Source organism: Terrapene carolina, unplaced genomic scaffold (assembly GCF_002925995.2).
Source record: "Terrapene carolina triunguis isolate 2854851 unplaced genomic scaffold, T_m_triunguis-2.0 Scaffold199, whole genome shotgun sequence".
Taxonomy (NCBI): domain Eukaryota; kingdom Metazoa; phylum Chordata; order Testudines; family Emydidae; genus Terrapene; species Terrapene triunguis.
In genome coordinates this window covers 321,400-333,493 of record NW_020664550.1, presented here as the reverse complement: position 1 = coordinate 333,493, position 12,094 = coordinate 321,400, and the positions used below count along the sequence as shown (strand labels likewise).

At 47.9% G+C, this 12,094-nt stretch overlaps 1 protein-coding gene across 1 annotated transcript in view; it reads left to right on the top strand.

The window, feature by feature from the left end:
- The window catches only part of LOC112118385 (MAP kinase-activated protein kinase 2), a 77,514-nt gene that overhangs the window by 52,297 nt on the left and 13,123 nt on the right, over positions 1-12,094 (top strand). The gene's annotated exons all lie outside the window — the stretch shown is intronic.

Genomic DNA, 12,094 nt, shown 5'->3' with positions numbered 1-12,094 from the left:
ATGGTAGAATACTTGGTCAGTCATTTTGTTGCGAGATATATATTCATTCATTCATTGTTAATTATGGTCCGGGGTTAAAGCTGCGGTCTCCATACTCCTCCCAACCCACAGTGATTCTTGGCTGGTGCCAGTGGGAGGTCTGCACAGAGCTCCAGGGGAACTCCTTTGTTTAGTAAATGAACTTGGCGAGTATCATCGCTTGTTCAGTACCATATTGCTGCATTCGGCTTCACTCAGTGCAAAAATACGCTCGCCTTCAGGACCATCACAATTTCTGCCCTTTGGTTTTGCTTCCTCCACCATCCCCCCCCCCATATATATATATAAAATGTCAATAGTAAATGAAACCACGAGTTCACATTACTGTGGCTCTTTTGGATAATGTCGATGGCTAATTTGGCACGTGGACCACTGAGGTCTGAGTGTCGCTGCACGAGACCCTTCCCTAGTTTCATCAGAATTGTTACTGGTAGGTGGGAGTGTCCTCAGATGGCAGCCCGGAGACTAATGGGAGCTCTCTGCCTGGGTTTGCTATCTGTCACCTGACGTAAGTGGCCAGTGGAAGAGGCATGAGAAGTGACACTAAGAATAGGAATGATAACAGCACTGAAACTCATTAGCAAGTTTCTTGCCCTTTCTGGGTCCAGTTACATCCAGAGGCCTCTGGGATAAGGAGGGAATGAGTACCCTGCTGTCTCCTTACCCCCACACTCCCGAAGCGTTGAAAGGCTGAGCTGATTCGGAAGGACGACGCAAATGCCAGCTTTGTTAGACTCTCTCGTGCTTGAAACTGGGGTGGAGAGGGGAGACCTAATGCTGGGTGCACCGCTGGAGATGAATACAAGTGGGGGTACTGTCTGCGGGCTCATGGTTCTGATGGTGATGGCTCTTAGTGTTGGAGCACGGGGAAGGAGGATGGAGAGGAGACGCTGCCTCCCGAGAGAGGGTGTATGTGGGATGCAAAGAGGGGGGGGCATTATCCTTGTCATTGGCCAAAATTTCCCTCCCTTTTCCTTACTGTTATGTTGCATGCTGCCGCGCCCCCGCCCCCACCCCATTCCAAAGATGGGTGTATTTTGGCAGTGCTGTGCTTACCTCGGGAGCTGTCAAACACGTGGCCTGTCTGACGTATTCATGTGGCCCACATGAATATTTAGAATCTAAGTTTTCTTTTTTTAAAGTAACCTCATGGTTGCAGAGAGTGGCCTCCAAATGTAACCAATGCAGGGTGGTCTACCTGAGCCTGCACATGGCCTGAAACAAGGACTCTGAGAGGTGTTAACTCCCCTGCCTGTCATTAGCCTCTTTGGGGTGTTGACTCCGAAGCCTAAGGACACTTGAAAAGTCAGCATGAACTATTTGGAGGAATGAGTGGGGGTGAAACCTGTGAGTGGGGGGAATTGAGAATTACTGTAGGGAAGGAAACGCAGGGAGAAGAGGAAGGGAAACAGAAAAGGGGATGGTGGAGGAAGGAGAACCAAAGGGCAGAAATTGTGATGGTCCTGAAGGCGAGCGTATTTTTGCACCGAGTGAAGCCGAATGCAGCAATATGGTACTGAACAAGCGATGATACTCGCCAGGTTCATTTACACCAGCCGAGAATCACTGTGGGTTGGGAGGAGTATGGAGACCGCAGCTTTAACCCCGGACCATAATTAACAATGAAATTCAGCCCTCTCCCAGAATGGGTTTATATCCCTGGTCTATGCAGCAGGTCAAAGGTGCCTGTAGCCCTTAGCAATGCAGCTGCGATGTGTGTGTGCATGTAATATAAGTATTCCTCCTTGATCTCTCTCTCCTGTTTTTCTTCCGCCCCCATTTCCAGCTGCTCAATCTGACCTTCCCTGGACTGCCAAATACTCCTACTCGGCAGGTGTTTCCACTTGGGAATTAGGAACATCTCTAAGTGTTGAGATCTTTCTGCCTCAAGGCCAGATGTCATGGAGTGATTTTTGCCTGGCTTCTGCATGGCCTTCTTGTCAATGTCCTGAAACTCAGAACCAGAGCTGTTCGCTTTTCTTTCAGGGCTCCTGCAGTCTGCCTGGCATATTCCCCAGCAATAAAAGCCTGCCTATGAAAGAAACTTGATTAAATCTGGCCTTTGTTAAACATCTCACTGCTGTGACCTTCATTCTGCTATCAGAAAAACCTCCTGAAATGGAACAAATTACCTTATCAAGAGTTAATCACTCTCCTCTCCCATCCCAAAATGGACTGCTCCCCATTCCCCAGGGAAGCAGGAAATCGGTGGTGGTGGGAGTCCGAGTATTTATTTAGTTGAATTGCAGATAGGGTGTTTTGAAAGAAGGAGCAGCTGATTACTTGCCTGTGTGGGTGTCTGGATATTACAAAGGCAAATGTCACAGTGGTCTTACTGTACCTGTGCATGTTATAGGGGCCACAGCTCTGATTTCACTGCTTGAAAAGGATTCTGAGTTACCTCTTAAAAAGTAGATAGATCTATTTATACCTTCCTCTGTTTGTTATCGTCAGAATAACATGAAATTTTTTCCTGCCGTCTAACTTCTTTCTAGCTGGCGATTGCAGATGATTCTTCTTTTCCTGCCGCTCCCCTGCTCCACCAGGGTTTTTGGAAACAGCTGTAAATAGAGCTTTTAAAAATAAGTCACAGCTCCTGTATTGTGTTGTGATCTTGCCCAGATTATCTTTTCATGCACTAGGCGAGTATCTCTGATAGTGGCAGTGCTGCAGCAGACAGCACACTGTCTAACTGTGGGTCCTGCAAATAGTGGTTTCTTAAAATGTCAGAAGAGATGGGTTTTCATTGAAATAAACTATTGGAAGAATTCAAAGGGAGGTTCCCTTGCTATTCCCCTATCTTGTGTGTTGCATGTACCTTTGTCTTTCTCCTGGGCTGCTCCTCGTACTTGCCAGGAGCTTCCCATAAACACCTGCAAAACTACTTCATTGTCCTTCAAATCTCCTTAAATTTCTCCTTTGCTGTGATGCCTGCAAGAAAAAACACAAACTTGACTATGGTTAGGCTACTGAGACCACCGCCTGCCATGCTGACCAATGTTGCCTCATTGCTTCTTTGTCCAGTGACACTATGTGCTGTCTGAGGTGAGAAGCAAAGCAGGTCTGCTTAGGCAGAATGTCTTTTGCTGGGAACAACATAGTAAAGGCAGGAAACTGTTCAGCCTGGGAATACCCGGGTCAGAAGGCAAAGAGATGTGTGTCTCCACCCAAGCAGTGACGGGCAGGGGGGGCAGAATCCTGATTGGTGGTGCCCTTGCTGTACCATAGAGGGGAATACAAGTGCTGTGCCCTGAGCTCTGACTGCTTAGGCTCATGGTAGAGCCTGTGATCCTTTCTGCAAACGTAGGGGTGTTAAAATGCTATGTCCTGGCAACATTCCAAGTTTCATTTTGCCTCCTTAAATTCCCCTTGTGTTTCCAGTGTCATACAATGTTCTGCTTGACGTCTGTCCCCGCCCCCTGTGCTGCATTGATATTAAGCGGCTGCCACGTTCTGCCCCAGAGGCAACTGCATTGGATGAAATGAATTGGTGTGTGCCTCTGTGAAATATATTGTGAGATACTGTCGGCCACCTGTGTGTGTGTGTGTGTGTGTGTGTGTGTGTGTGTGAGAGAGAGAAAGAAAGTTTATTTAGATGTGCGAGAAACCATAGGCTCAGGGTGCACTTGACAAAACTTCACCAAAAAAAAATCCCAAGTACATACAACACAATTTAACACGTCCCCGCTCCGTCAGTGAGCCAGGCAACTTAAAAACTCAAATCCTCTTTAGCGTCTCTCCAGCTGTAATACCCCCGTTGCACGTACACAGGCCCACCGTTTTCATATGCTTGGGCCCCGGGGGGGAGGGTAAGATCAGCTCTGCACTGTAAGCCATTAATAGCAACGGGGCAATTCTGGCAACTCCATCTTCAAAGGTCACAGGCTGGGATGGGTGGGCGGTGGGGACCGATCTATTTCAGACACTGAAAGGAGCCTCTGCACTGGCTTCCTCTTGTCTCTCATGACTCTGTTATTTCCTTGCTGTTTATAGTGTTGGTGCTTCCTGTTCTTTTATCAGCCTCAGCAGCACCCCCGAGCGAGTGCGCACAAGGGGGAGGGGTGGAAGCGATAACGTTTTTTTGGGGTGGGCTATTCCCGTCCCCCCCCTTAAATTCTGTGTATTTTAAAACGTCATGGCTGCCTCCTCAGAGAAACAAGAGCATCTGCCCTCCTGTCACATGGGGCTTGTTCGATGCCAGTTGGGTTTTGTTGCAGCATCGGAGCGCTCGTGGGAAACCGACAGCGGTGACGTGAGAACTGGAGGTTCCCAAGCCAGCCCGATGTCCCCAGGGTACCAGGTCACCCACGGGGGAAATCTCATGCTCTTTCCAGTCCAGTCCTGCTGTGCTGTGTGGGAGATTTTCTTCTCAATAAAGGGGGTTGGTAGAGAGTGTGTGTGAGAGAGGAAATGGACAAATATCAGAGCTGTGTGTATCGTGTCATCGGGGTGGGCTCACTACCCCCACTGATGAGAATTGACCAGGGGCGACCTGTACCCCTCCCAGAGCTTTGCTTTGAGTTTCCAGTTTGGCTGGTGCCAAAAAACTCCTGTCAAAACAGCTGTTTTGCCTGGTGTCTCTCACCCTCTACTGGTTAGAATCCGAGCAGCTGAAGTGAACTCTGGCATGGGCCCTTTACTGCTAACAGAGACTTTCCTTTAACTCAAGAAGGAGGATCAGAGTTCTGAACTTGCTCGCTGCCATGGTGTCTTCAGTGACCGTGGATTTGGTTATGATATGCATATGGATTGTCAGCAAGGGCACTTTTCTTTTTTGATGGCGTGGGAGAACAAGGTGAGGAGGGGGATGAGCAGAGGTTTTCCCCCAATCCCTACCCAAAACCCCCCCCCAAATGTAATGTCAGAAAGCAGCACGCACTGGAGTGCATTTCTGTTCTTTAAAGTGAGATCTGCTCAGCACAGGCTGGAGATGCTTTGGGGAGCGTTGCTGTGCTCTGATTCCTAGAGGTATAGTGCTGAGGCAGTGAACTTTCTTGGTGCCAGTTGCTGCTGAAATCCCTCAGCATGCGTGATGGTTTTATACACTCATGAATGAATTAGAGGCAGCCTGGCATATAGAAAGAGCAGCTTTGAACTCAGTTTCAATTTTTTATTTCTTTATTTGGACTAGTGCCCTAAAAGGAGAAGGTGAGTTTATCGCAAAAATGGGTTATCCTTTCTGTAGTTCACTGGGCTTCTGTGCTAAGGGGCTTGTGAATGGTGTGTGTGGTAGAATTGGCCCTGTGGTGCAATATGATTTTATTTCTAGGCTAGAAACAATTTCAGAGAGTACCCATGCTGTTGAAATCCAAAGTGGGGCAGAGATGGTCTCTTGGGCTTGGTCTGCACTTAAAACTTATACTGGCATGTACACATCAGTCAGGGGGTGTAAAACCCACACCCCTTAGAATCATACATGTAGGACTGGAAGGGATCTTGAGAGGTCCTCTAGCCCAGTCCCCTGCATTCAAGGTAGGACTAAGTATTATCTATTCTAGGCCATCCCTGACAGGTGTCTGTCTAACCGGAAACATCGCTATGCTTATGAAACCCACCCTGTAGACACAGCTATGCTGACAGCAGGCTCTGTAGTGTAGACATAGCCTTGTTGGTTTTGTTTGTGCTTGTACAGTACAATGGGGCCCTGAACCATGACAGGGACTCCTAGGTGCTACTGCAATACAAATGATAAATTCAATCCTGTTTCTATTATGTGTAGCTGGGAATAACGTCTGGACTTCCATACATCGTGCTCTGGAGAGGGCTGCTGTTAAAAGGCCAGGCGGGGAAAGCAAAGATCCCCCCGCTTCCTAGTTTAGCTATTTAGGTCAAGTATCCCAGTGGAGTTGCCTCCATGTTCACCATTTCTCACTGCCACATTCTGGCAGGATTGGCCTTGGATATTGAGGTATGAGTGACCAAGTTATAAGTAATCAGGCTAATGGGATTAGGGGCCAGGTAGCCAAAGAGCGGCTCTTGGCTCCCCTCTCCCTGTAATGAAGTACAGGTTTTTATTGCAGGTTGGGAATTCAAACTTACCAGGCCAGATCTATACTAGGAACGCTTTGCTGGAGACTGGTACATTACCCTGGCAAAGTGCTCCTAGCGAGGATTCCATTTATGCTGGCAAAATGGCACTTTCAGCAGGATAGCTTGTTCCACACATCCCCTCCCCTCTCGCCTCACCCACCCCGTGAAATAAACTGTAGAGGCAAAGAGTTTGGCCGGTATAATTGCATTTACAGTAGGGGTTTTTGCTGGCGCAGCTCTGTCAGGGATCACACCTCTGCCCACCCTGTCTGACATAGCTATGCCAGCAAACATTTGTAGAGTGGACCCATTCATCTATCAGGGCACACGCAAACACATGCAAATATGGGGCGTGTGTGTGTGTGTGTGTGTGTGTGTGTGTGTGTGAGAGAGAGAGAGAGAGAGGTTAAAAACAAAACCAAAGCACATTCATTTACATGCCCAAGAGTTGCTGCCTTCTCTCTCTGTACAGTAGAGAAGCAATAACTGCCTCTTGAGGAAATGTCCTGCAGTAGCTAATGGAGAATCTTATTCCTGCTCTAGAAACTCGGTAAGATGATTTGAAAACTCATAACAAGGATCTCGCTCTCGATAGGGCTTCAGGATTCCTATCCTGTTACATTCGTGAGGATTTGTCCGTAAGAGGTGGCATTTGTCTGCTCCCTGACTGTGCCTGGGAAATCCGCAGTGATTCTTTTGTTTTCTTAGCTGCTCCCTGGCCCCTGAGCCAGGAATGCACCATGCAGTTCTGTCTAATAGCCAGCCTAGGCTAGTGGCTTTTTCTTTTGTTTCCTCTTCTTCTCCTTTCCCCCTCGGGGAACCTCTTTGAGCCTGGAATGCAGGTTTGACAGTCTGTGGAATGTGCCTGGCCTCAGCTGGGGCCCCTAGCTCTGTGCTGAGTGTGTGTATACATGGTGGCTGGCTGTATCTGGGTAGGCTGTGGCTTGGTGCTGCATTCTTTCCAGGAGCTGTCATGCTGTTTGCTGACACCGAGTTGCCAGTTGCAGCTTGGGTTTCATGGAAGCTTTTCTGGCCAGCTTCTGTGCAGAGCCTTTAACTGAAAACTTTTGGCTTGTAACTAGAGCGGTAGGAGGCAGTGTCACCTCGTAGTTAGAGCAGGGGGTTGGGAGCTGGAACTCCCTGGTTCTGTCCTCCACTCCACCACTGACTGTGTCAGACTTTGAGCAAGTGGCGTAACTGTTGTTGTATTACAGTAAGGTGACGAGATAGCAAGCGTGAAAAATCGGGACATTTCTTTTTTCGGGGTGGTGGTGGAATCGTGTGTATATAAAAAAAAGCCCCTAATATTGGGACGGTACCAATAATATCAAGACGTCTGGTCATCCTAAATGACAGTAACATCACCTGCCCTGTTGTCTTGGATGCTGTACAAATACATAGCGAGGAGCTGGCAATCCAAACAGACAGGACAGACTGAGAGTGGGAGGGGAAACGGCGGAACAGAGAGAGGGTTAGTGGCAGAGCTGGGAATAGATTCCCATCTCCCAGTCCAATGCGCTGTCCATTAGACCACACTGCCTTATGTGCTGTTGGTATCACCCTCTGTAAAGTGGGGGATAACTGCTGCTGCTTGTCTGTGTGTGGAGGGGTGATATTTGGCTTTAACCTGGCAAAGGTCTTTTGGCTCTTTGGATGAAAGCCGTCACGGGAGTGCATCGTTGTTATTCCAAAAGTGTTGTGAAAAAAACAATTAAGCCTTCTTCAAGCCCAGGGTGCCATTTTTGCCTTGAGGGTGGCCGGAGTTGGTTATTCTGTTGGTGGTGTGAGTCGCTGCTCATGACCCAGTCTGTAGGTGAGCTTAGCACTGAAAGGCCTCTCGGCGGTTCTGACAGGCTTGCTTGAGGAAACCTGGATGAGATTAGAACATCGTTTTCGACCATGCGTGAGCCGAAGAGCTAGAGGTGGTGCAGCTTGGTGAGGCTGGCTCGAGCCTGGGAAACTGATTGGATGCAGGCCCTCTCCAACTGTACCGTATTGGCTGAGAGAGGGAGTGGGGGAGGTAGTTTTATTATTCCTGTTGTAAAATGAAGCCAAAATTGCTTTTTTTTTCTGGTAAAAGAAAAGTCCCAGAATATGTCCCTAACCTTGTTCTATCCCCCACAGGGAGTCTCTTCCCTTAAGGGTGTAATACAGTCTGGCTTGCTGCTACACACCTAAGCACACACCAGTACACCATTGATGTTCTAGCTCATTGGTCTCCAACCTTTTTCGCCAGACGATGAGCCACGGAGGACCATGGCGGCGGCCGAGCATCCGCTGAAATGCCGCCGACAAGTGGCAACGTCAATAGGCGTCGCCGCCGAAAATCGGTGGCATTTCGGCAGCGACGCCTCTGGATGACGCTGCTTCTCAGCGGCATTTCGGCGGATGCTCGTCCGCCGGCCAGTAAGCGGGCGCATTTAGACGCCCCGGCGGGTGCCATGGCGCCCGCGGGCACCGCGTTGGGGACCCCTGTTCTAGCTTGTGCCTTTCCAAACCACCGTTTGCCTGAAGCTTGTGCCTTTATTCTCGATCTGAGGCCATGGGCTGCCGAAGGAGATAAAATTAGATGGGCAGCGTGTAAATCTGAACGGAGCTGAGCTAGGCATTTGAGTGTCCACACAGGGTGAGTTTCCTAGGAAAGGGTAGGTAGATACCTCTCCGCCTGAGTTGCCCAGCTCTGGTGCTAAACTTTGCCATTAAACTGAAACGCAGACCCCAACAAGAGCCTGGATGCAGAATCAGTGAGACAACTATCCAGTCTACTTAACAGCATGCACGTAACAATGAGCCTTGAAATACTTGCTGGAGGCAGGGAGGGAGGGTATGTGGCTTTGTGTAAGACACATTTGTTGTCTTGTATTTAGGAGTCTGCTGCATGTATTTAAGGCTGTTTGTTTATGTTGACAAACATGGTAATTACTAGACTCTGGCAGACTAGCAAATCTTTCCAGCACCGGAGAGCTGTGAGGAGCCTTTGTGGAAGTCAGGGGACTCCTTAAAGAGCTGTTGACTCCTGCTGGAAAAGCTGAGAAACGTACTATTTAGAGAGAATCTTGCTTATTTATTTTGTCTTCCCCGGGCATGGGCTGGTTTTATTTTTTTATAATCTCTGGGGGATGTGTAGCTAATGGGCTTTCTGTGTGGTGCTGAGGTGTGAGCTCAGGCTGTGCATGTTCCCCAACCAACATGAATTCTGTATGGTTGAGGTGTCCATAGCACCCAGTTGGGATATCCCAGGGCTCTTAATTGCGGATATTTAATGTTCCACATCCAGCGTAGCAATCTTTAAAGGGATCCATAGCAGCTAAAGGAACCCTCTCGAACGTCCCATCTGTAATTGCTAATATTTCCAATAGAAAATGGCTTCAGAAAATTAAAATTAAATCTTTCCCTCCCCTTCCAAACTTTTCATTCTTTCTGCCATTCCTTGGCAGCGTTTGAGGCATTTATCACTTCCACTAGATGATTGTACATGTCATTGCATCTCTCAAAGGGACCTGCCCCAGTTTTCACGGCAACTGAGTCAAGAAGAACCCAGGTTTCCTGACTCCCAGTCCAGTGGACCTTGCTATCTCCCACTTAAGTGTGAGAATGTAGCAGGCTGTTATAGTTAATGGGCAGAACTGCTCAAAGCAGGTATGGTCTTACGCCCTGCTCTGCTAATAATCTGAGGTGATGCTAGTTACACAGATAAAGAAGCTTGTTTTTTAAAAGCATGGTTAACCTGCCTGTGTCCCTCTAAGCCGGGAAACAACAGCAGTAGCACTGAACACACAGGCCCAGATCCTCAAAGGTCCCATGGGAATTAGAAATTTTAATTTTTGACTAGAACAAACCCCTTGGAAAATGTTGATATGTAAACTTTCATTGGTGTATGTGTGTGTCTGGTTTTTTTTAACCAGCCATAGAGCTCTAAATTTTTCAGAGATCAAAATATTTCGTTGCTGTATTTTTGAAACTTTGAAAAAATCAATAAAAATAATTTAAATTCACACTAGCATTTTTTGCTGTTTATAACCAGCTCTAATTATTATGTAGAGGCTTGATACTTCTGCCACTGAACTGATGGGGCATTTTGCCTTCGACTTCAGTGGATGCCAGCGCAGTTCCCTATGTACCAAAAGCATAGTTCCCCTCCACCACTCTAGGTCCAGCCTCATAAATGCATGAAGGGAAACATTTAGCCAATGTCCTTCAGTAGCCAGTGCTCCAATAACAGTAATTGGATGAGGAAGTTAGTTAATGTGCTCCAGAGAACTATTTTATTAAGAGCAATTATTGGGTAAATTGATGTAATTAAGGAAACCAGACTCGTGCAACTCAGCAAGATCCTAAATGGACCAATCCATGATCTCCTTTCAAGTCATTGAATAGTAATACTCTCCTCTGACCCTCCTCCTGTACCTTTTTTCAGGTGTTTAATGGTGTAGCTGATGGATTCAGTATCTATCAATTGGCCTTTACTGTTGATTTGTCTGTAACATTGCTCTAATTTGGATCCAATGGACTGAATAAGCCCAGCAGAGAAACCTGTTTCATGAGGTCAGAAGTGTGAACCATCCGCCACGTATCACTAACCCACTGTGCGATCTTGGGAAAATCACTTTTCTTATCCATGCCTCAGTTTCCCCATTTGTAAGATTGGGATGATGATGATCGTGGCATACCTCAAAGAAGCATGATGAGGCTTGAGGGCAGGTCTACACTACAGTGGGGATCGATCCACTGGCGGTTGATTTAGCAGATCTAGTAAAGACCTGCCAAATTGACTGCAGATCACTCTCCAGTTGACCCCTGTACTCCACCCCGACTCCGCGGTTATTCACGTAGCTGGAGTTGTGTAGCGTAGGTTGACTTACCCCGGTAGTGTAGACATAGCCTTAGCTTGCTCTGGTTTGTATGGGTCTTTGAGCTCCTCAGGGGAAAGGTGTGCGGCATAAGTGCAAAGCGTGACTTAAAAAAACCACCTCACTACGATTTTGCAGATGTTTATAATGTAGATTGATTTCTTTGACCAATACAAAGCTCAGGCCGCTGGGAGTGACGTGATGAACAGCTCCTCTACATGTGCTTGTGTGTACTTCAGATCAACAGAATGGCAAGAATTTTTATGCAGCCACTTTTTGCCACTAGATGGCACCGTCTGCCAGAGAATGCAAACAGCTGCTCTCTGCTGGACTCAATTTATGCAGCGTGTGCTGCACAGAGGGGATGGGCGTCAAAGGGCCATCAGTCCTATGTATGGACAGACCGTAAACCCCCGTTAATATGTCAGGTGCTGATGTTATGTGAGTGATTTTTTTTTCTGGCCAACCTTAAAGTCTGTTGCTAGCAGGGGCAGAGCGTATTGCTCCCTGAGCAGACAGGCTGGGAATGCGGTGGAGGTAGTTTCCTCTGCCTCCAAAAGGGGAGGGGTGTTGCATACTATGCTCAAGCAAACCTCCTCCTCCCCGTCCTTGCGTGTGTGGGGTCGTTGAAGGGAGCATTGAGCATCCCTCTGCCAAAGCGCAGGGGGTGGGGGGTAGACTCTGATGTGGGACCCCAGAGGAGGAGCCTTGTGAATTAGCGATTCAAATTATTTGCCAGGGAAGCGCTGTCCAAAATGTCACCCCTACCCCCTGCGTGTGAGTTGACTTGTCCTGTCCTTTCATCACGGACGCTCAGTACCAAGGGTCCCATTGCACCCATCCTGCGATGCGGCCCAGTAGTGGGCTGAGATGTGGCACTTCTGGCCCTGACTTCACAGCTAAGTGTTGGGAGAGAAAGCAGAACGTACCAGGGTAACGTTGTCACCTGCCTTTGTTGGGTGTGAACGGTTGCAGTGTCTATTCCCAATAAAAATTAACTAACCCCTAAGGCAGGGTTTGGCTTTCCCTGGAGAGTGTCGATTATTATTTCCTTGTCGATCTAAAGATGTAGTAAGTGCAGGCCTCCTGCTGCTAGTGTAGACGTCCTTTACTTGCAAGTTCGGTTAATTTAAGGGCACCTATTTCCCAAGTTACGCTCAAGCAGGAATTAATGC